The following is a 25,422-nucleotide window of genomic DNA, read 5'->3' on the forward strand; positions in this document are numbered from 1 at the left end:
AATATATTTTTTAATTACATGATTGATTAAACATAAATAAAGACCACAAAGAAATATTTTCAAAATTGAAATATGCCACAAGACACACACACACAAAGTGGTCACTTAAATGGGGTACACCCTAAAATTTCCTACTAATAATAAAACACAAAATGAAAGGAGCAATTTATGCATGCCAAAAATTATATGAACCCCGTTAATCATTAGACAGACAATTTATACCAAGAAAAAAGGCTCTATTATCAAATAATATTTTAATAGTCAAGTTACCAATATAGAGAAAGATTGTGCAACCAAAACAAAGGTGTAACCTGAGAATAAGGCACAGCATACATGGAACCCACAAATGGGAGATTTGCTGAAAGGTAACAGTACAGCTAAAACTCCACCTAAATCCCCATTCACTTTAGTGGTTTCATTAGCGGTGGTGTGTTGTAATCAAAGTTACATATTTATACAATTTGTGGTCAGTAATTAGCGAATCAAAATGTACCTAATTACATATGCAAAAAATACCCGAAAAAAATAAATATACATGTAAATCGGTGTTCTTATAGTGGACCTGAGTGTGCGTTTTAACATATACAGTCATGGCCAAAAGTTTTGAGAATGACACCAAAATTATATTTTCACATGATCTGCTGGCCTCTGGTTTTTATTAGTGTTTGTCTGATGTTTATATCACATACAGAAATATAATTGCAATCATATTATGAGTACCAATAGGTTATATTGACAGTTAGAATGAGTTAATGCAGCAAGTCAATATTTGCAGTGTTGTCCCTTCTTCTTCAAGACCTCTGTAATTCTCCCTGGCATGCTCTCAATCAACTTTTGGACCAAATCCTGACTGATAGCAGTCCATTCTTGCATAATCAATGCTTGCATTTTGCCAGAATTTGTTGGTTTTTGTTTGTCCACCCGTCTCTTGATGATTGACCACAAGTTCTCAATGGGATTAAGATCTCAGGAGTTTCCAGGCAATGGACCCAAAATCTCTATGTTTTGTTCCATGAGCCATTTAGTTATCACCTTTGCTTTATGGCAAGGTGCTCCATCATGCTGGAAAAGGCATTGTTGGGCGCCAAACTGCTCTTGGACGGTTGGGAGAAGTTGCTCTTGGAGGACATTCTGGTACCATTCTTTATTCATGGCTGTGTTTTTAGGCAAGAATGTGAGTGAGCCGATTCCCTTGGCTGAGAAGCAACCCCACACATGAATGGTTTCAGGATGCTTTACAGTTGGCATGAGACAAGACTGGTGGTAGCGCTCACCTCTTCTTCTCCGAATAAGCTGTTTTCCAGATGTCCCAAACAATCGAAAAGGGGATTCATCAGAGAAAATGACCTTGCCCCAGTCCTCAGCAGTCCACTCCCTGTACCTTTTGCAGAATATCAGTCGGTCCCTGATGTTTTTTCTGGAGAGAAGTGGCTTCTTTGCTGCCCTCCTTGAAACCAGCTCTTGCTCAAAGAGTCTCCGCCTCACAGTGCATGCAGAAGCACTCACACCAGCCTGCTGCCATTCCTGAGCAAGCTCGGCACTGCTGGTAGTCCGATCCCGCAGCTGAAACAGTTTTAAGATACAGTCCTGGCGCTTGCTGGTCTTTCTTGGGCGCCCTGGAGCCTTTTTGACAACAATGGAAGCTCTCTCGTTGAAGTTCTTTATGATGCGATAGATTGTTGACTGAGGTGCAATCTTTGTAGCTGCGATACTCTTCCCTGTTAGGCCATTTTTGTGCAGTGCAATGATGGCTGCACGTGTTTCTTTAGAGATAACCATGGTTAACTGAAGAGAAACAATGATACCAAGAACCAGCCTCCTTTTAAAGTGTCCAGTGATGTCATTCTTACTTAATCATGACTGATTGATCGCCAGCCCTGTCCTCATCAACACCCACACCTGTGTTAATGGATCAATCACTAAAATGGTGTTAGCTGCTCCTTTTAAGGCAGGACTGCAATGATGTTGAAATGTGTTTTGGGGGTTAAAGTTCATTTTCTGGGCAAATATTGACTTTGCAAGTACAGTAATTGCTGTTAAGCTGATCACTCTTTGACATTCAGGAGTATATGCAAATTGCCATTACAAAAAATGAAGCAGTAAACTTTGGAAAAATTACTATTTGTCTCATTCTCAATACTTTTGGCCATGACTGTATAAGCATGTGTTCCAACAGACGTGAAAATAAAGAAAAAAATGTGTCATATCCGGTATCTCACTGCAGAAACAAGAGCACATGTGCCCACAACATAATGAAGCCAATAGTAACATAGTAACATAGTAACATAGTTTGTAAAGCCGAATAAAGACTTGCGTCCATCAAGTTCGACCTGTTAGTTCTGTAATTGCTAAAGTTGATCCAGAGGAGGGCAAAAACCCCAAATGATTTAGCCAATCTTCACCTGAGGAAAAATTCCCTCCCGACTCTGAAACCAGCAGTCAGAATAAATCCCTGTATCAACCTACTATTTTATTTTATTTTTAAGTATACGCTGAAATCTGCCTGGTATCTAGAAGTGCATCCAGTCCCCGCTTGAACTGGTGTAGTGAATCCGACATTACCGTCTTCTCACTCAGTGAATTCCATATTCTCACTGCTCTTACCGTAAAGAACCCCTTCCTATGCTGGTGCTGAAACCTTTTCTCTTCCAGTCTTAGTGAATGCCCTCTTGTTACCGTAATATCCCTCCTTTTGAACAAATCCCTGGCAAGATCTCTATTCTGTCCCCTAACATATTTGTACACATTTATTATGTCCCCCCTCAACCTTCTCTTTTCCAGGTTGAATAGTCCTAGTTTTGCCAACCTCTCTGGGTATTGCAGTCCCTCCATTCCCTTTATTAATTTTGTTGCCCTTCTTTGTACCTTTTCAAGCTCATTTATATCCTTTCTATATATTGGGGCCCATAACTGAGCACAGTATTCCAAGTGTGGTCTGACCAGTGCTTTGTACAGTGGAAGAACAATGTTCTCATCCTTTGCAGCTATACCTCTTCTGATACATCCCATTACCCTGTTTGCCCTTACAGCAGCGGCCTGACTTTGGGCACTCCAATTTAGTTTGCTATCAATCAAGATGCCCAAGTCCTTCTCCATCTCTGAATTCCCCAATGATTTCCCATTCAGTGAGTACTGGTGACTTCCATTTTTCCTTCCCATATGTATGACCTTACATTTCTCCTCGTTAAACCTCATTTGCCATTTAATGCTACCCAGCTTATCCAAATCCCTCTGTAGGTCTGCACTGTCCTCTTTTGTATTAATTGTTTTACATAACTTTGTGTCATCTGCAAATATTGATATTTTACTATTTATCCCGTTGACTATGTCGTTAATAAAGATATTAAATAACATTGGGCCTAGTACAGACCCCTGTGGTACCCCACTAGTGATGCTTACCCATTCTGAGTATATTCCATTTATAACTACCCTCTGCCTTCTATCATTTAGCCAGTTAGCTACCCACTTGCAAACATTTTCCCCCAGCCCCATCATTCTCATTTTGTATACCAACCTATTATGTGGCACGCTATCGAACGCTTTTGAGAAGTCGAGATACACGACATCCACTGGTTCCCCCTGATCTACTCGAGAGCTAACCTCCTAGTAGAAGTCAATCAGGTTTGTTTGGCAGGAGCGATTCCTCATGAATCCATGTTGGTTCGGGATTAAAAGATTATTAGCATCAAGATGCTCTGTAATTGCCTCTTTAATGAAGCTTTCAAAAATTTTGCCCACAACGGACGTCAGACTCACCGGCCGATAGTTTCCGGCGTCACTTTTCGCTCCCTTTTTGAATATTGGCACTACATTCGCCTGTGGCCAATCAAGTGGCACAGACCCAGTCTCAACAGAGTCCTTAAATATAAGATATAATGGTCTGTCTATCACATTACTTAGTTCCCTTAGTACCCGTGGGTGTATGCCATCAGGTCCTGGTGATTTGTTTATGTTAATGTTACTGAGGTGTTTCTGTACCTCAACTTGGGTTAGATTAGTCATACTTAATGGAGGATTAAGCTTGTCACTTCTCATTTCTCCTGTTAGTTCTATTTCCTTTGTGAAAGTTGTCGAAAAAAAATTATTTAATAGATTAGCTTTATCCTCATCTTTCTCTATGATTTTGCCTTCATCACTTTTTATCGGTCCAATATTATCCGATTTAATCCTTTTACTATTTATATATGTAAAGAACAGTTTGGATTTGATCTACTTTCCCTAGCAATACGTCTCTCTGTTTCCTCCTTCACTATTTTTATTTGTTTTTTACAGGTTCTAGTTTTTTCCTTGTAACACATTAGTGCCTCCTTACTGTTTTCCTGTTTTAATCTCTTGAATGCCTCTTTTTTGCTATTTAACGCCCCTTTTACGTTCTTGTTCAACCATATTGGTTTCCTCTTATTTCGGGCCCTTTTATTCCCATACGGTATATACCTCTCGCTCTGAGTATTCAGAATTCTTTTGAAGGTTTCCCATTTACTATTCGTATCCCTTTGATTAAGAACTTTGTCCCAGTCTATAAGTTGAAGGTTTTCTTTCAGCTGATCAAACTTCGCCCTCCTAAAGTCTAATGTTTTTGTTGTTCCCTTATTGATAACCCTACTGAAGGGCATTTTGAAATTGATAATATTATGATCGCTATTACCTAGGTGCCCCCCTATCTGTACCTAGTATGTTAGCGAAGCACATTTAACATAATAAAGTCCATCAGAATTAACCTATTTATAAACAGTATGCATAATCAAATACCTATAGTGACATGTAAGCACAAAGAATCAGATATGGAGCAGCACATATGATTTGGTATGTTTATGATGTGCATTCCAACAAATTGTGCAACAAAAACCTAAAGAGATGAACTGGAATATAAGTTGGTATGCATGCAGCGTGTTGGCACATGTTCACTCTGGCCACTACCAGAACCAGCTTCCTAGGAAAGTCCAGTAAGGACGTACAGCCCGTTTTAGTTTTTAGAGTTGTAGCTGAGAGAGGCCAGGGGGAGGAGAGTTGAGTCCACTTTGGAAGCAGGAGTGAACAGGATCTAGAGAGTTTAACAGTTCCAGCAGCGCCGAGCCCAGAGTCTTTGTTCCTGGGGAGGTCATGACATCAGGAAGTGTGGAACAAGTCCATCAACCAAGTGAGGGCCCATAGCCTCCCCATGTAGCAGCCCATCTCCCGAAAGCCAGATCATCCATCTAAACAGGTAAGTGACTCGTAATAACTGCTTTATACCTTTTGTACCCATGCTTTAGCGCTTGCAACTCTGACCACTGTGTATGTTTAACGCTTATGTAAATAGTGTACTGTTTAGTGTGCCCTTACGGCGATTAAACATATAATTTAACCTTGGGCTGTTCTTTTAACTCGATCCACAAATCTTATGCCTGTTGTTCGGTCCAACGAACATGCTACTGGGCTTGTTTCTGGACTGATATAGTCCATTATATCAAATACAAACTGATGGCAGCTCTCCCAGGCCGATTAGGCTCTGCTTCACTGGAGTTAGTGAACGGAGCCTCTCATCCTGTCAGGGTTGTGGGAAAGTGTGCTGCCACATCAGTGACTGAGTGGCCACCTCTACTCACTCCCTGGTGCCTTCCTGTGCCCGTGTGAACAGAGGATGTCTGTGCATAATGTACTAACCTGATCTTGCGCGTCCCTCAGGTGGGTGCGGAGCGTCACGTAGGTGCAGAGGGCAGGTCCGTACCACGTGCTCCATCTGACGTAACTGACGTCAGGCGGGAGGTGGGGTGTGGATCCATCACGAGCGGCAGCAAACACAGCGAGATTCTGCGGGGTCTCCCTGCTGCCGTTTCTTCACATCGGTGGCAGCGGTGGGATTCTGCGGGGTCCCTCTGCTGCCATTACTTCACATTGGTGGCAAGCGGTGTGGGATCGAGATAATAGTGTGTGTGAGTGTGAAACGCATACTCACAGACTTTAAAGACTGCCAGAAGTAGCTTTTGCTGCTGGGGTCTTAAGATCAGCTCAGCACTAGACAGTCAGAGTGCAAATACTGTAAGGTGTGTGGGTGCATCAGGTTGCAGTTCCTTGTCAGTGACCATAGAGTGCAAGGATGGCCAGTGGCACCAGAGGCAAAACTAAGGAGATGTCCAATGCTACGAGTGGTGTTGAGGTGGTGGAAGACGATGTCGCTCTTAGAGAAGGGGAGTCCCGCCCAGGCACCCCAGGGAGAGAGTCTCTAGCGATTGGTCCTGCAGTGGGCCACCCACACCAGTCCATCCCCCAGCCAGGCAGGATCTGACCCCTTCATACAAGTCGCCCTGGCACATCTCCAGGTGGGGGACAGGTTACACCTACGAGACCCTTCTAGCAGCATATCGCGAGGCAGCAGCAGAACGTCAATGGGAGTGTGAGCACCAGGAAAAAGTGCTTCAGCTCCAGCTCCAACTGCTGGCCCCAGACAGTCGCAAGTCCCTGGAGATCCGAGTCCCAACGCTATGGGCGGAGGCCTTTCCCCTGCTGGACAAAGGAGGGGACTAGGACATTTTCTTATTGGCATTTGAAAGAACCTACCAGCAGTACCATCTGCCTGAGGACCAGTGGGTCCGGTTTTTGGAAAATCTTTGGGTGCCTGCCCAGTGAGTCCACCCTGAGCTATGAGGACATCAAGCAGGCCCTGGTCTGGCAATACAACCTGACCCCTGAGTCATACTGGAAGAAGCTCCGGAGTTTGCAGTGGGGTCCTGCAGACAGCTGGGTCGATCACCTGCGAGCCTTACTGAGAGACGTTGATCAATGGACCATGGGACTGGAGCTCACCACCATCCAGCAGCTGAAGGAGCTCATCGCGACTGAGCAGTTTCTGTGGAACTGCCCGGAGGACATCCCGGTAGGGGAACCCCGACTGTGTCACCTTTGCAGACAGCCGGGCCACTTCAAAGCCATGTGTCCCCAGCACCAGAAGGGCCCGTACCCATCCCAGAAACCGTCCACTCTCTTGTGTGTGAGTGAGGATGGTGGGAGATCCCTTGACAACCTTCAGACTGTCACCAAAGGCCACGCCAGGGCCATGGGACTGAGAGACACCAGCGCTGAGATGACCCTTGTGCGGCTGAACTGGTGTCACCCCAGGATTTGATACATTGTAAAGTCCCAAGTGTATTTGGACTGGGGCGCCGGGAGGGGAGTGCGGGAGGTGGGGGTAACTCCGAACATTCCCGCGAGTGTTTTACTTGGTAGAGACTTGGGGCGGCTAGTGTCCCACTATGTGGCCACTGAACCCCCAAGGCCTAACTCTCCAGACAATGTCATGTCCACCCCTATTGCTGCTAATGTTATTAACAAGCCTACTGATAGGGATGTGGAGGTGGGTGATGTACTGTGTCCCTCTCCCCTGGGGGGGGGGATTAATCAAGTCGGCTGTGATAAGGCCCTAGAGTGTGGCCAGCCTTCAGGCTGGAAGAGTTTGTCCTGTGAGGTTGTCACATAGGGAACAGACAGGGGGCAAACAGCTGCGGAGGAGGAGCATGCCATGGAGGGAGGGGCAGTCCCAGGAGAGGTAGAGCTCCCAGGTAAGGCCGCATGGCAGGGTTCTCCCACAACCGGGATGTCAGAGGGCTAGAGTAGTCCGTTTAGACCGGAGGCTTGGTCAGAAGCGGAGAAGAAGAAGGCGCTACCCATAGTCACAGTGGCCGTGGCTGCTGTCAGGCGCGGTGGTGGCACCCGGGCCCCAGGGGCACCTCAGAAGTCCAACGGCTTCTCCACTTCCAACCAAGTGGCTGCCGGGTCAGATGGAGGCCAGGAAACAGGTCCTGGGGAACTGACAGAAGACATGGTCATCTAAAAAGCTGCAGGACATTGTAGGTTTCTAATCTTCGTCAGAAAAATCTCTTTCAAATGTGTAAGCCATGAAGCAAGCGTCTGGTTTCAGGCAGCATTAGAGACTGACAACAGCCTGAAAGCTCTTAAGGAACAGGTGGCACAGCCTCCCTCGGATCTGGGACCCAGGGCGGTTGTATGGGGTAACGGTCCAGCGAGGTTCACCGGAGGTGTGGCCCAGGGACCGACTGTTAGTGGTACCCTATCCGTTCAGGGCGGAGTTGTTGCGGATGGCCCATGAGATTCCGATGGCTGGACATTTAGGGATCAATAGGACCAAGGCCAGGTTAGCCCAGCATTTCTACTGGCCAAGGATGGGAGCCGAGGTGACTTCCTACTGCCTGTCATGTGACACCTATCAGAGGGTGGGGAAGGTGGGGTGGCGCCCCAAAGCCCCACTGGTAACTCTGCCCATCATCGAAAAGCCTTTCAGAAGGGTGGCTGTGGATTTTATGGCCCAGTGGCCACTCCCAAAAGCTCCGGGGAACGCTTCATACTGACGGTTGTAGACTATGCCACCCGGTACCAGGAAGCAGTAGCCTTGTCATCTATTCGGGCCGACAAGGTGGCCACCGCCTTACTGGGGATCTTCTCCCGAGTGGGTTTTCCCCAGGAAATGCTCACCGACCGGGGAAACCAGTTCATGTCACAGCTGATGGAGTCCCTCTGTAAGCAAATACAGGTGCAACATCTGGTGACCAGCCCATACCACCCACAGACCAACGGCCTGTGTGAACGGTTCAATGGCACCCTGAAGCAGATGCTTAAGATGTTGGTTGACTCCAATGGGCATGACTGGGAGCGGTACCCTCCCACACCTGCTATTTGCCTACCGGGAGGTTCCACAGGCCTCAACGGGGTTCTCCCCCTTTGAGCTCCTGCACGACCAGCGTGCACAGGGCCCTCTGGCTCTGCTGAAGGAGGTCTGGGAAGAGGACTTAGCCACCCCTGGAGTGTTGATCATCGAATAGGTTGTGCGCTTTCGTGACAAAATGCAGGCCTTGGCACAGCTGGTGCACAACAATATGACGCAAGCCCAGGCCGAGCAGAAGCGATGGTACGACCAGTAGGCTTGTGAGAGGACCTACCAGATGGGTCAAAAGGTGTGGGTACTAGTCCCCATACCCCAGGACAAGCTTCAGGCAGCCTGGGAAGGCCCATACCTCATGCACCAGCAGCTCAATGCCGTGACGTACCTGGTCACCCTGGACCTCGCCCAGGGAAGGCAGAAGGCCACCACGTGAACATGATGAAGGCACATCATGAGCAGGAGGCCTGCGCCCTTCCATGTGCAACCTGCTAGAGGGGGGAGAGGCGGAGACCCCCCAGACATGCTCGCCCAGGCCAGGGCAGGCGGGACCATCGAGGACGTGGAGGTTTGTCACCAGCTGTTGTCGGACCAACAATCCCAGCTATGGGCAACCTTGCACCCCTTCCGGGATTTGTTCAGCAACAAGCCTGGAAGGACAGAGTCGGCCATTCATCACATGGACACCAGGGATCACCCCCCAATCTGGAGTTCAGCATATCGGGTCTCCCTGGAAGTACAGCAGCACATGCATCAGGAGATTGACGAGATGCTAAAGCTGGGAGTCATCCAACCCTCCAGCAGTGCTTCGGTTTTGTCTGTGGTTCTCATCCCAAAGAAGGACCTGACAACCCGGTTTTGCATGGACTACAGGGGGCTCAATGCTGTCACAGTCACCGATGCGTACCCAATGCCGCGCATCGATGACCTGCTCGATCAGTTGCCAAGTACCTGACCATCATAGATCTAAGCCAGGGTTATTGGCAGATTCCCCTGACCCCCGAGGCATGGGAACGCTCTGCTTTTATCACCCCATTTGGACTGTACGAGTCCACGGTGATGCCATTCAGCATGAAGAATGCCCCTGCCACTTTTCAGCGGTTGGTCAACAGGCAACTCAAGCGACTCGAAGGGTACGCGGCCGCGTACCTAGATGACATTGCCATCTTCAGTCCCACCTGGGATGATCACCTAGAGCATCTGGTGCAGGTGCTCGGGGGATCGAACGGGCAGGCTTGACTATTAAGCCGGAAAAGTGCCAGCTGGGTATGAGTGAGGTCCACTACCTGGGACACTGGGTAGGTGGGGGAGCTCTGAAGTTTGAGCCCGGGAAGGTGGATGCCATCGCATCCTGGCCCACCCCCAGGACAAAGAAACAGGTGATGTCCTTCCTGGGCACGGCCGGGTACTGTAGGAGGTTCGTCCCTCACTATAGTAGCCTGGCAAGGCCCTGACGAACCTCACCAACAAGAAGCTGCCCTCCGCATTCGATTGGACAAACGACTGCGAGACAGCTTTTTGGGTGCTGAAGATCGCCCTTTATAGCTTTCCGGTACTACAGGCAGCTGACTTCACGCGGCCGTTTGTAGCACAGACCGACACCAGTGACTTTGGCCTCGGTGCGGTGCTCAGACAGGTCAACACTACAGGCCATGAACACCCCGTTTTGTAACTGAGCCGGAAGCTCCTGCCGAGGGAGGTGGCCTATTCCACGATGGCGAAGGAATGTCTGGCAATTGTGTGTGCCCTGCAGCATCAACAGCCATACTTGTAAGAATGCCTATTCACTGTGGAAACAGACTACAATCCCCTCAGCTGGTTACACACCGTGTCCGGAACGAATGGGAGGTTTCTGCCCTGGAGCTTCGCGCTCCAGCAGTAGCACTTCGCCATTCGCCACAAAAAGGGAAGTGAACATGGCAATGCCGACGGCTTATCCCGACAAGGGGAAATTGCAGACGGGCACGCGGGGGTTGGTGCTACCCCTTAGCAAACTCTAAAGGGGGGAGGTGTGAAGAATATTCAAGACAAACCCATGTCAATTACTGTGTCCTGCTGGCAGGTTCTAGAGAGATCTTCAATGCACAGTGTAATCCGAATCTCTTGAATACACTGCAGCTTGCAAAGGAGAGAGCAGAGAAGCAAGGAGTGCTGTGTAGCTGCCAGCTACACAGCATGTCCCTTCCCCCGACAGCATGTGCTTCTTTGATCAAGAAACACAATTCAACAGTAGTTATGGGAAAACGATACTCCCGAGTGATAAACCAACCAGATTTTTGTAAACTGAAAGGAATGGAGAATCACACCAGCCCTTTCTCCACCAACCAGCAAGCAATGATAGGGAGATATGCAGCACAGCATTTCAGAAGCCGCTAGGGCCACTGTGTTTTGTCTCCACGCGTAGCAGGGTCCCGGCTGGGTCCGATGACACCAGAACCAGCTCCCTAGGACAGTCCAGTAAGGAAGTACAGTCCGTTTTAGTTTTTAGAGTTGTAGCTGAGAGAGGCCAGGGGGAGGAGAGTTGAGTCCAGCTTGGAGGCAGGAGTGGGCAAGATCCAGAGGGTTTAACAGTCTCAGCAGCCCCAAGCCCAGAGTCTTTGTTCCTGAGGAGGTTGTGACATCAGGACATGTGGGACAAGTCCATCAACCAAGTGAGGGCCCACAGCCTCCCCATGTGGCAGCACATCCCTCGAAAGCCAGATCATCCATCTAAACCGGTAACTGCTTTATACCTTTTGTACCCTTGCTTTTGCGCTTGCAACTCTGACCACTGTGTATGTATAACCCTTATGTATATAGAGTACTTTTTAGTGTGCCCTTATGGTGATTAAATATATAATTTAACCTTGGGCTGTTCTTTTATCTTGATTCATGAACCTTATGCCTGTTGTTCTGTCCAGCGAACACTCTACCGGTCTGGTTTCTAGCCCGATATAGTCCGTTATATCAAATAGAAACTGGTGGCAGCTCTCTCAGGCCGACTAGGCTCTGCTTCACTGGAGTTAGTGACTGAGTGGGCCACCTCTACTCACTCCCTGATGCCTTCCTGTGCCCGTGTGGAAAGGGGGAGTCTGTGTATAACGTACCAACCTGACCTTACGCGTCCCTCAGGGGGGTGCGGAACGTCACTTAGGTGCAGAGGGCAGGTCCGTACCACGTGCTCCGTCTGACATAACTGACATCAGGCGGGAGGCGGGGTGTGGATCCATCACGAGCGGCGGCAACAGTGAGATTTTGCGGCATCTCCCTGCTGCCATTTCTTCACATTGGTGGCAGCGGTGGGATTCTGCGAGGTCTCTCTGCTGACATTTCTTCACATAAGGTTTTAATACTAGAGGTTAGGACCATACTGAATAGGGTCATCTTGACGAGTTGGGATGGCTTTTACTTTTTTTTATCAAAATTATGATAACTAAGCACTAGTGATGAGCAAGCACTAAAATGCTCGGGTACTCGTTGCTTGGGTTGAGCAAATTGGAATGCTAGAGTGCTCGATCCGAGTAACGAGCCCAATATAAGTCTACTGGAAACTCGAGCATTTTTCCGGTGGCCCCCCCCGGCGGTTTGAAGATGGCCTAAAAATTGCCCAAATGGGAACAGTGCTCAAATGACATGGAAGCATCTCTGACTCCCAGGTCAATGCTGTCAACAATGTTGTCAAAGATATTACGCCACTTTTATGGACTTACAATAAAACATACAAAATTGAAACGAATATGGATTTTCCTGGGAAATATGTTAAGGAACATACTGTCCAGGATAATGACTTGTATATAAAGCAAAATAAATAACCAAAAACAAAAATGCTTCTCCACACATTGGGCTATTGACGCGCCCCCTGGGCCGCACGGGGAACCCGGAACCGGGCCTTTTGTGGGATGCTGGGGGTTGTAGTCTCCGCGTGGTGGCGACCCGGTCCCATGGCTCAGGGTGGTCAAACCAGTGGCAGTCTTTTATGGGGTTTTTATGGTTTAATGTCCGACTACGCCACCCGTGGATTGCGGTCTGGATGTACCGCCGCTGCGAGGCAGTCCACTGAGTCTGGTGTGGTGTGCGCAGCTAAAGATGGGATAACTCCCCACGGGAAGAGTATGGCCTCAGGGCAGGGAATGTGGATGATGGGAGTGATGGTGCACGGGCGTCCCAGTACTAGTAGTGCTGATGCAGTGAGACAGCACAGAGACAAGGTGTTGCAGTTCAGGTTCTTTACTCACAGTTCTCATCCAGGTCACTTGTGCACAGATAGGACCGCCCGAGCCGTGCTGCGTCCACCAGGCAGGGAGCTCGATCAACCCCCAGGCAATTTCGGAGTGTGGCACAGGACTCCCTTCTATCCTTTCGTCAGCCGTGCCCCACCAGTGACACTACTTCTGTCCAGCTGCCTCGGGTCTTCTCCTGGGAGGACTGGGTGTCCACTTCCCTGACCCTATGTGGTGTGCCTTTCTAGTAGGTGTAGTGAGGGGTCGCACCAGTAAATAGTCACGACCGCCGGTTCTTGGTTAAGGATTAGTCACCTCCACCAACTTGGGATCCGGTACCCTGTTCTGCCAACCCGTCACCCGCAATCTCCTGGGTCCTTAGGGTTCCTTCTGCCTTCGTGTCTCTGGGCCTCTCTTGGTGTTCTGTTCCTTTCTGTTTCTGTTCCTTTCTGTTCCCTTCTTCTGGCTCTGGCCTTCACTCTAGGCCTGCCTCGTGGAGCTGGGCCCAGACTGAGCCACAGCTCCCTGTCAGCCCTCTCTGGCTGAGCTCCTTCTCTCACTCCTCCTGACTGAACTTCTCCTCTCTTCCAGTGCTGGCTGGGCCTCACAGGCTAGGCCCGCCTCCGGAGCCGAGCTCCACAGAGGCCCTGCTCTGTCACTTCCTCTCTCAGACTGAACACTGTTCTTAGATGGTGCCCACCTTATATACCTCCCTCTCTGTGTATGAGCCCAGGTGACTTGCAACCAATGGGCTCCTACCTATGCCCAGAAACCCAACCCCTATCTGCTCCTACATCACTGGGTTTTCCTCCCCCCTCCCCACTCCAGCCAGGGACATGTTCTGTCGTGCCTGCATTACTGTACTAATGGGAGCACCGTTGAGCTGTCCCCCGGAAATGGGGTGTGTGTGATGCATGCAGCTAACTGAGTCCCGGTCCACACACCATCCTTACCCGGGAGTGGGATATCACACCTCTGGTTGAAATGCAATACCTCTGTAGCGACCGAACCCTCGGGGCGCTACACTATGTTCACATGTAGCGTTTTTGATGCGGTTTTTGCACTTTTGCATTGCTTTCAACCGTGACAAATGCATTCACCGGGAAATGTCATTTTAATATTTTACAACCTTATCTGGCCATGTGGTGTGTGAAACATCATCAGGCTCATCCTGTTTCATTTATGAAGCAGGGATTGTGAAAGTCACAAACACTATTTTTACAGCCTTACTATTCTTAAACGGCCAGCAGTCGGCTATGTTTTGTTGTTCCCATTATTAAAAAGTGGGACTCCTATACTGTTATTGTGTATGCAGTGACTGCAAGGGCTGCCAAAAATTTAGACGCATGCCAATACCTCTCTGAAGAGACATAGAGGAGGGTCTCAGTAAAAAAAATGTTCCCATTATAAAGGAGTTGGTCTCCTATAGTTGTAATGCCCATGAAGTGACTGCAAGGGCTGCCAAAATTTTGGAAAAACCCCACTAACAATTTAAAGACACACAGAGCTGGGCCACAGTAACGAGCACGACATGTTATAGTTATAGGGTTATAGGGTATGCAGTGAGTCTAACGGCTGCCAAAATTTAGGAAAAACCCCGCTAACAATTTAAATACACATAGAGCTGGGACACAGTAATGACATGTTCCCATTAGAAAGGATAGGGTCTGCTATACAGCTATAGCGTATGCAGTGAGTCCAACGGCTGCCAAAATTTAGGAAAAAAGCCACTAACAATTTAAACACACATAGAGCTTGGCTACAGTAACAACATGTTCCCATTAGAAAGGAGATGGTCTGCTATACAGTTATAGGGTATGCAATAAGTACAAGGGCTGCCAAAATTTAGGAAAAACCCCACTAACACTTTAAAGACATATAGAGCGTGGAGAAAAGGGAATATTCATTCTCTTTAGTAGCGGGCACGGAGGAGCGCTGAGCAGCAGCTCCTGCTGACAGTGCCCGCTACTAAACAAAATGCATATTCACGCTTCTGCATGCCCATAGTCCCGGCATGGAGAACAGTGAATGTGCCGGCAGCTGCAGCAGCTCACCTCGGCGTCTGAGAGCGCATGCTGCTCTGATGCCGACATGAGCTGCTGGCAGACAAGATGCAGCGCTGGAGCAGATGTGAGGAAGGAAGGTGAGTATAAGTGTTTATTTTTTTTATGTGTATAGTGATTGGGAAACACATACCAGGATTGGGGGATTTGGAGGCCAAACATACCAGGATTGGGAGATGAGGGGGCCACACATACCAGGATTGGAGGATGAGGGGGCCACAAATTCCAGGATTGGGGGATGAGTGGTGCCATGCATACAAGGATTGGGGGATGAGGGGGCCATGCATACTAGAATTGGGGGATGAGGGTGCCATACATATCAGGATTGGGGGAAGAGGGGGCCATGCATACCAGGATTGGGGGATGAGGTGGCCCACACATGCCAGGATTGGGAGATGAGGGGCCCACACATACCAAGATTGGGGGATGAGGGGGCCACACATACCAGGATTGGGAGATGAGGGGGCCACACATACCAGGAATGGGGGATGAGGAGGCCATGCATACTAGAATTGGGGGATGAGGGTGCCATACATACCAGGATTGGGGGAAGAGGGGGCCATGCATACCAGGATTGGGGGATGAGGGGGCCCACACATACCAGGATTGGGAGATGAGGGGCCCACACATACCAAGATTGGGGGATGAGGGGGCCACACATACCAGGATTGGGAGATGAGGGGGCCACACATGCCAGGATTGGGAGATGAGGGGGCCACACATTCCAGGAATGGGGGATGAGGAGGCCACACATACCAGGATTTGGGGATGAGTTGGCCACGCATACCAGGATTGGGGGAATGAGGGGGCCACACATACTAGGATTGGGGGATGAGGGGACCATACATATCAGGATTGGTGGATGTGGGGGCCATGCATACCACGATTGGAGGATGAGGAGGCCACACATACCAAGATTGGGGGATGAGGGGTCCATGCATACCAGGATTGGGGGGATGAGGGGACCATGCATACCAGGATTGGGGGATGAGGGGGCCATGCATACCAGGATTGGGGAGATGAGGGGGCCATGCATACCAGGATTGGGGGATGAGGATGCCATGCATACCAGAATTGGAGGATGGGGAGGCCCATACATTCCTGGATTGGGGGGATCAGGGAGCCATGCATACCAGGATTGGGGGGATGAGGGGGCCATGCATACCAGGATTGATGATGAGGTGGCCATGCATATCATGATTGTGTGATGAGTAGGACATACGCTCCAGGACTGGGGGATGAGGGGTGTCATGCATACCATGGTTGGGGTGATGAGGGGTGTCATGCGTACCAGGATTGGGGGATGAGGGGTGCCATACGTACCAGGATTGGGGGATGAGGGGTGCCATACGTAACAGGATTGGGGGATGAGGGGTGACATACATACCAGGATGGGGAAATTTACCAGTAGCTGCTGCATTTCCCACCCTAGGCTTACACTCGAGTCAATACCTTTTCCCAGTTTTTTGTGGTAAGATTAGAGGCCTTGGCTTATACTCGGGTCGGCTTATTTAAAATATATGGTATTTTAAAATCAGTGAGTACGTGTTGCCCATAATACTGCAGGACTGTGGGGTGCATTATACTATATGGGGGCTGCATTTTACCCTATGGGGTGTGTAATATACTGCATGGAGGACTATGGGGAGTGCATTATATTCTATGGAGGACCATGGGAAGTTCATTATACTATATGGAGGATTATGGGTGGCGTATTATACTATATGGAAGGCTATGTGGGGCCATTATAATATTTTGAGGGCTAAGTGGGGGGCCATTATACTGTATGAAAGAAATTATATTGTGTGAAGGTTTGTGTGAGGTCCATCATACTGTTTGAAGGGCTAGTGCGGGCCATTATACTGTATGGAGGGCTGTGTGGGAGTCACAATTGGGGGATTATACTGTGTTAGGGTCACCATACTTTGCCTTGGGAGTGGAAGTGGGGTACAATAGGGTCATTTTACTGTGCATGTGGAGGCTAATGTGGAGAAATGCACCATAGGGGTATCATACTGTGTTTGGGGGGCACTTTTATTGGCATCATACTTTATGGGGCAATGAAAGAGGATTCTAGGACTTCAGCAGGAGGAAAATTAGCAAGTAAAGGCTGGAAAGTTGTGAGATCTGCTCTTCTGTGACACACACAAATATTTGTTTACTTTTTTTGGAGAAGGGGCCCAATTAGAGCTTCTGCTATGGGACCCCATGATTTCTATGTACGCACCTTCCCGTGCCTCAGGGCCTGTGCGATGGGAGGGTCTGAGAAAACTGTCCTAGATCTTTGACAGTGTTCCCCTGCCTCTGCTGGATTGCATTTGTGTCTCTCTCACTTGTACTCCTTGGTTGTCCAACGAACTGTGACCTCTGCCGCCAGCGTTTTCAGATTGGAATTTTTTGAATAACAAGGGCCTTCTCGTACTGCACCATTTTATTAGGCCTATCTTGCAAGGGAATAAGAGACAGAAAGTTCTCCTTGTAGTATGGGTCTAGAAGTGTCACCAACCAGTAATGACTGTCACCCAAAATTTGGATAACGCGAGGGTCACGGGAAAGGCAGTGTAACATAAACTCAGCCATGTGTGCCAGACTGCAAAGAGGCAAGACTTCCCTGTCCTCACCAAGAGGACGACTGACCATGCTCTCCTCCTCATCCTCCTCCTCTTCCTCCTCCTCCCTGTCCTCGGGCAATCCAAGCTGAACAGACGGTATGACAGTTGTGCAGGTAGTACTGTCTATAGCGCAGGAAACTAGCTCCTGTTCTTCCTCCTCCTCCTCTTCCTCATTGTCACCCAATCCACGTTGGGATGAGATGAAGCTGGGCTGTGTGTAATCACCATGTATGGTTCCTTGCTCCATCTCATCGTGCTCCACCTGCAATGCATCCTCTTTAATTGTGAACAGAGAGCGTTTCAGAAGTCAGAGAAGCGGGATGGTGATGCTAATTTTGGCGTCATCGCCACTCACCATCTTGGTGGAGTCCTCAAAGTTTTGGAGGATGGTACATATGTCTGACATCCATGTCCACTCCTGAGGTCAACAACTTCCCTCTTCTGCTCAGAGATCCTTCCCAACATTTGCAATGTAGAGTTCCAATGCTTGGGGACATCACAGATCAGTTGGTGAGCTGGATGCTGCAAATGCTGCTGAAGCACGGCAAGGGCGGGGGAAGCTGTAGCTGACTTTCTAAAATGGGCACACATGCATTGTATTTTGCCAAGCAGATCCGTCAGATCTGGGTAGGTTTTGAGAACCGCTGAACCATGAGGTTAAGCACATGGGCCAGGCATGATACGTGTGTGAGCTCGCATCGCTTCAGAGCCGCCACCAGGTTCTGGCCATTGTCACACATGACCATGCCTGGCTGTAGGTTCAGCGGTGTCACCCACAGATCTGCCTGCTCTTTCAGAGCTGTCCACAACTCTTCAGCATTGTGCGGTTTGTCACCTAAGCATATTAGCTTCAGCACAGCCTGTTGCCACTTGGACAAGGCAGTGCTGCAGTGCAACTGATGTGGTCATTTCAGAGATGGAGGCTGAAAAGGAGGAGGCGTAGGAGGTGCAGGAGCTGTAGAATGTGGGGGCAACCCTGATTGATGTGTTCCATCCCAAAGTCAATTGTGTCCCCCTATCTGCAGAGTCTTTAAAAAACAACCAGACTAGGGAAAACCTAACAGTTGTACTGGCAGCTTCCGTTGTGTTGGTGTTACGAGGAACTCTTTCCCGCCTTGTGTCTGCGGCCACCACACTGCTTCTTCCTGCCTGTTGTGATGCAACACCTTCCTCCCCCTGTGTGCTGCTGTCCTCGCTCTGTATGTCCCCCTGCCAGGTTTGGTCAGTTACTATATTATCCACCACCTCGTCTTCCACTTTCGCACTCTGGTCCTCCTCCTGACTTTCTGGCAATTGTGTCTTATCATCATCATCATCCACCTCTTGCGACAATAATTGCACTTTTCCACCGTCACCTTTCGTGTGACCATGGCTGCTTCAATATTTGGGCATCTCTTCTTGACTTTCTTGAAGCTGGCTGGGCGAGAGGCTTGAATCTACAAATGGAAAAGTGAACAGCTCTTTGGAGTGTCCAAGTGTGGGATCAGTTTTCCCCGGGCACTCGGCATGGTGGGAGGAAGGAGGATCAGAGTGAGGAATATGCGGTCCAGATTCACGGCTACTGAGACTTGACCGTGTGGAAGACAGGGTGGTGGTGGTGGTGGTGGCAAAGTGACTGGAAGTATTATCTGCTATCCAACCAACATCCTTTTGACACTGCTCTGGGTTCAATAGTGGTGTACTGTGATCCCCTAGTAATTGGGACGGGAAGGTTGAGCGACTAGATGTGAGTGTTTGTTGTGGTGCAATTTCAACTTGATCACTGCCTCATCCTCGGCTTCGGCCTCTGCATGCACCATCACGTCCACTTCCCCGTCCCTTGCCACGCACCTTTCCCATTTTAAATGGAGGACAATATTTTACATGTTCACGAGAAATGTCTGATTTTGGAGCGCAGTTATATGTTATATGTCTGACAGAGAACCACAGTTTTAAATAGCAGGCCTGTAATTTACTAATACTATTCTACACAGAGACCTAGTGTGAATAGCTTGACCGACACACTGCAACGAAATGAAAATGGAAGAAATGGCTGATTTTGGAACACTGTTGCAGGTGATATGTCTGATAGAGAACCACAGTTTTAAATAGCAGGCCTGTAATTTACTAATACTATTCTTCACAGACATCTAGTGTGAATAGCTTTACCGAAACACTGCAACAGAATGGAAAAGGAGGCCAATAATTTCCACGTTCAGTTCAAATACGCTGCCTGCCTAACACTGATTATATGCAGCTGGATTAGTCCTCAAAAGGACTGTTAGTTGAGATGGATATATATATATATATATATATATATATATATATATACAGTACAGACCAAAAGTTTGCACACACCTCATTTAAAGATTTTTCTGTATTTTCATGACTTTGAAAATTGTACATTCACACTGAGGGCATCAAAACTATGAATTAACACATGTGGAATTATATACTTTACAAAAAACTGTGAAACAACTGAAAATAGGTCTTATATTCTAGGTTCTTCAAAATAGCCACCTTTTGCTTTGATGACTGCTTTGCCCACTCTTGGCATTCTCTTGATGAGCTTCAAGAGGTAGTCACTGGAAATTGTCTTCCAACAATCTTGAAGGAGTTCCCAGAGATACTTAGCACTTGTTGGCCCTTTTGCCTTCACTCTGCGGTCCAGCTCAAACCAAACCATCTCGATTGGGTTCAGGTCTGGTGACTGTGGGAGCCAGGTCATCTGGCGTAGCACCCCATCACTCTCTTTCTTGATCAAATAGCCCTTACACAGCCTGGAGGTGTGTTTTGGGGTCATTGTCCTGTTGAAAAATAAATGATGGTCCAACTAAACGCAAACCGGATGGAATAGCATGCCGCTGCAAGATGCTGTGGTAGCCATGCTGGTTCAGTATGCCTTCAATTTTGAATAAATCCCCAACAGTGTCACCAGCAAAGCACCCCACACCATCACACCTTCTCCTCCATGCTTCACGGTGGGAACCAGGCATGTAGAGTCCATCCGTTCACCTTTTCTGCGTCGCACAAAGACACGGTGGTTGGAACCAAAGATCTCAAATTTGTACTCATCAGACCAAAGCACAGTTTTCTACTGGTCTAATGTCCATTCCTTGTGTTCTTTAGCCCAAACAAGTCTCTTCTGCTTGTTGCCTGACCTTAGCAGTGGTTTCCTAGCAGCTATTTTACCATGAAGGCCTGCTGCACAAAGTCTCCTCTAAACAGTTGTTGTAGAGATGTGTCTGCTGCTAGAACTCTGTGTGGCATTTGTAGTGCCGGCGTCCCTGCCCTCTGCCAGGCAGGGACGCTGTTCCCCTCACCGCTCTGCTCCGTGCCCGGCGTCCCTCTCCCGCTCTGCTGGCAGCGCGCGCTCCTTCCCGGCCACTGTGCTTAGGGCGCGCGCTCTCCCTCCCTCTTAAAGGGGCCGCGCGCGCCGTCCTAAGGAGTCCCCGGCCAATGGCCGGAGGACTTTACCATATATAAGGCACCTCCTCCAAAATGGAGGTGCCCGAGCAATGTTGTTTGCACCTGTGTCTCACCTGTGCTTCAGCCCTCAGGTCCCGTTGCCAGTTACCTGCCAGTTACCTGCCAGATTCCTGCCTGATTACTTGCTACCTGCCTGCTAGTCTGAGGTCCGACGGTCTGCCTTACTAATCCTCTCAGTCTGTCTAAGGACCAGCCTGCCCGCTCACCTGGGAGCGCACATCAGCTACCTGCCTGCTTGCCTGAGGTCCGACGGTCTGCCTTCCAACTCCTGTCAGTCTGTCTATGGACCAGCTTGCCCGCTCACCTGGGAGCGCTCATCTGCTACCTGCCTGCTAGCCTACCTGGAGGCTCCGCTGTCACGTGCTGTGACCACCTGCCTGTCCAGTGACTCCTGCCCGCTCACCTGGGAGCGCTCATCTGCTACCTGTCTGCTTGCCTACCCGGAGGCTCTGCCGTCACGTGCTGTGACCACCCGCCTGTCCAGAGACTTCTGCCCGCTCACCTGGGAGCGCTCATCTGTCGCCTGTCCGCTGGTCTTCCTGGAGGCTCCGCCGTCACATGCTGTGACCACCCGTTCATCCAGAGACTCTCGCCTGCTCACCTGGGAGCTCACGTCTATCTTCAGCCGCCACAGGTCGTACCAACCCTATACCTAGAGACTGCCCCGGTCACTTGCCGTGACCTCCAGCCCGTTCACTCAGAGACTGTCCCGTTCACTCAGAGACTGTCCCGTTCACCTGCTGAGACTTCCAGCCCGTCTTCCCTGGTCGCCACCCGCTCCCTTACAAGGACCGCCCCCTTGTATAGTAGCTCAGAGGTTCCGCCTCCCAGACCCGTTACAGTTTGCTCGGGCCATGGAACCCGGTGGCACCCAAGCTCCCTCGCTCTCGGACCTGTGTCATGAACTGTCCCGTCAAAGGTCCCAACAGGAGTCCATTCTGGGTCACCTGCGGAATGTCAATACTCGCCTGGACACTCTGACTGCTCCACCAGCAACCTCCGCCAGTGCCATGTCTCGCAATCCGGCAGCTCCACTGCCCACTAATACCATGGTATCTTACCCCGGACCCCGGCTTTCTGCACCTCCTCGCTTCGGAGGCGACTCCGCCCAGGCTCGGGGCTTCATAAATCAGTGCACCCTGCACTTTGAACTGTTATCTCACCAGTTTAACTCCGACCGGGCCAAAATTGCATTCATCATGTCCCATCTCACCGGGGAGGCCCTGGCCTGGCTAAATCCTCTATGGGAGAGAGGAGACCCCCTGGTATCCAACTTGCCTGCTTTTCTCACGGCTTTCCGGAAAGTCTTCGACGAACCCGGACGGAAGACCTCATCCGCATCATCTCTGCTACGCCTCCGTCAGGAAAGTCTCACCGTGGGCCAATATGCCATACGGTTCCGTACCCTTGCCTCGGAGCTGGCCTGGGATAACGACGCTCTGGTTTCCGTCTTCTGGGAGGGTCTTTCCGGCCGTATTAAAGATGAGCTTGCCGGTCGGGACATTCCTACCACTCTCGATGATTTAATAACTCTTGCCACCCGGATTGACCTACGGTTCCAGGAGCGTGCCAGAGAGGTCACCCGTGAGAGGAGATTACCACGTCTAGCTCCTACTTTTCAGAAACCCGTCACTCCTTCTGTCTCTTACCAGGTACACTCTCCTGAGCCTATGCAGGTCGACCAGACCAAGATGGTCAAGACCCGTCAGGAGTTACGCCGTGCCGAGGGGACCTGCTTCTACTGTGGCAGTAAGGAGCACCGGATCCGTGCCTGCCCGGAGAAGTCGGGAAATGCCTGTGTCTAGGTTCGCTCAGAGAGGTCCACCTAGACAAGAATAAATCCTCTCCATCCCTGCTGTTGTCAGTTTCAATCGTCTACGGGGAGAACCGTTATTTCGAACTAGCCCAACTTGACTCTGGAGCAGCCGGGAATCTTATCTCACAGTCCCTGGTAGAGAAATACCGCATCCCCACCAAACCTCTGGCTGTACCCTTGTCTGTTGCTGCCGTGGATGGGGGGCTCTTACCACGCCCCATCCAACTCATCACCGAATCCATTACTCTGCAGGTGGGAATGCTGCATTCTGAAAGTATCTCCTTCCATGTTCTGCCTGGACTCTCTCACGCCCTCCTGCTAGGTCTACCTTGGCTCCAGAGACATGCACCCGTTCTTGACTGGCAGACCGGAGAAGTCCTTCGCTGGGGACAGGGCTGCCATAAGACCTGTCTGGTTCCCGTCCATCCCGTCCGTCCTTCTCCTACCCCAGCTAATCTACCTGGACTTCCGATCCCTTATTGGTCTTATGCTGATGTCTTTAATAAAAAGGAAGCAGAGACACTACCCCCTCATAGACCATACGACTGCCCTATCGACTTGTTACCTGGTACTTCTCCTCCCCGTGGGCGTATTTATCCATTATCCGCTGCTGAGACCCGCTCGATGTCCGAATATATTGAGGAGAATCTGGCCAGGGGATTCATCCGGAAATCTACCTCCCCGGCGGGAGCAGGCTTCTTTTTCGTCAAAAAGAAGGACGGCTCTCTCCGTCCCTGTATAGACTATAGAGGCCTTAACCAGATCACGGTGAAGAATAAGTACCCCCTTCCGCTCATTCCGGAATTATTTGATCGTCTGAGGGGGGCTAGAATCTTCACCAAACTGGACCTCCGTGGGGCGTACAACCTGGTTCGTATCCGTCAGGGGGATGAATGGAAGACGGCATTCAACACCCGGGACGGCCACTATGAATATCTGGTAATGCCCTTTGGCCTCTGTAACGCTCCTGCCGTCTTTCAAGAGTTGGTCAATGACATCTTCCGGGACCTTCTCTACTCCTGCGTAGTGGTGTACCTGGACGACATCTTGGTCTTCTCTCCGGATCTCCAGACTCACCGGAGGGACGTTCGTCAGGTCCTGCTCAGGCTCAGGCAGAACCATCTCTACGCCAAATATGAGAAGTGCCTCTTTGAGCAGACCTCGCTTCCGTTTCTGGGCTACATTATCTCTCAGACCGGCCTACAAATGGATCCTGAGAAACTGTCTGCCATCGAGAAATGGCCCCGACCGGAGGGGTTGAAGGCCATTCAGCGATTCCTGGGCTTCGCCAACTACTACCGCCTCTTCATACCACACTTCTCTTCCCGGACTGCCCCAATTTCCGCGCTCACCCGTAAGGGTACTAATCCCAAAGAGTGGCCGCCCGAAGCAGAGGAGGCCTTTCTTTCCATAAAACAGGCCTTCTCTTCCGCCCCGGTGCTGCATCGCCCGGACGGCAACAAGCAGTTCTTCCTGGAAGTTGACGCCTCCTCCTCTGGAGCCGGAGCGGTACTTACTCAAAAATCATCTTCCGGGAGAATGGTAACTTGTGGCTTCTTCTCCAAACTCTTCTCCTCTTCTGAGCGCAACTATTCCATAGGAGACCGAGAGTTATTGGCCATCAAGCTGGCGTTGGAGGAGTGGCGTTACCTACTCGAGGGGGCTCTTCATCCGGTAATAATTTACACTGACCACAAGAACTTGGCTTACCTCCAGCATGCCCAGAGACTTAACCCGCGCCAAGCCCGGTGGTCCTTGTTTTTTGCTCGTATTGATTTTGTTCTTCATTTTCGCCCGGCTGACAAAAACGTCAAAGCAGACGCCTTGTCCCGATCCTTTCTGGTGTCCGATCTCGAGGAGGAACCTAAACATATCATCGATCCCGCCAGAGTAATGCAGGTGGCTCCCGTGAGTCTAAATCGTCTCCCTCCCGGTAAGACGTTTGTTTCAGTACCTGATCGGGAGAAGATCCTACACTGGGGCCATTCGTCTAAGCTAGCTGGCCACGCCGGTCAGAAAAAGACCCTCCAGCTTATTGCCCGGCACTATTGGTGGCCTACCCTGCACAAGGACGTAATAGACTTTGTTTCTGCCTGTGTGTCCTGCGCCTGCAACAAAGTCCCGAGACATCTGCCAGCCGGACGCCTCCTTCCGCTTCCTGTGCCTGCTGCCCCCTGGCAGCATATTGCTATGGACTTCATAACTGATCTCCCCGTCTCTGTCGGTTGTACGGTCATTTGGGTGGTCGCTGACCGCTTTTCCAAGATGGCTCACTTTATTCCCCTGCCAGGCCTCCCGTCTGCACCCGAGCTGGCTAAAGACTTTATCCGCCATATCTTCCGTCTTCATGGCCTGCCCCTCCACATCGTGTCGGATCGTGGGGTACAGTTCACCTCACGTTTCTGGAGAGCCACTTGTAAACTACTAGACGTCACCCTGGACTTCTCCTCCGCTTACCACCCACAGTCCAATGGTCAAGTGGAGCGGATCAATCAGAACTTGACCAGTTACCTCCGGCACTTCGTTAATGCCCACCATTCTGACTGGGTGGATCTCCTACCATGGGCCGAGTTCTCTTATAATAATCACGAGAGCGAATCCTCCTCCAAATCCC

The sequence above is a fragment of the Phyllobates terribilis genome, unplaced genomic scaffold (assembly GCF_046119375.1).
Source record: "Phyllobates terribilis strain yellow unplaced genomic scaffold, ASM4611937v1 Scaffold_1__5_contigs__length_1240528914, whole genome shotgun sequence".
In the NCBI taxonomy this organism is placed as follows: Eukaryota; Metazoa; Chordata; class Amphibia; order Anura; family Dendrobatidae; genus Phyllobates; species Phyllobates terribilis.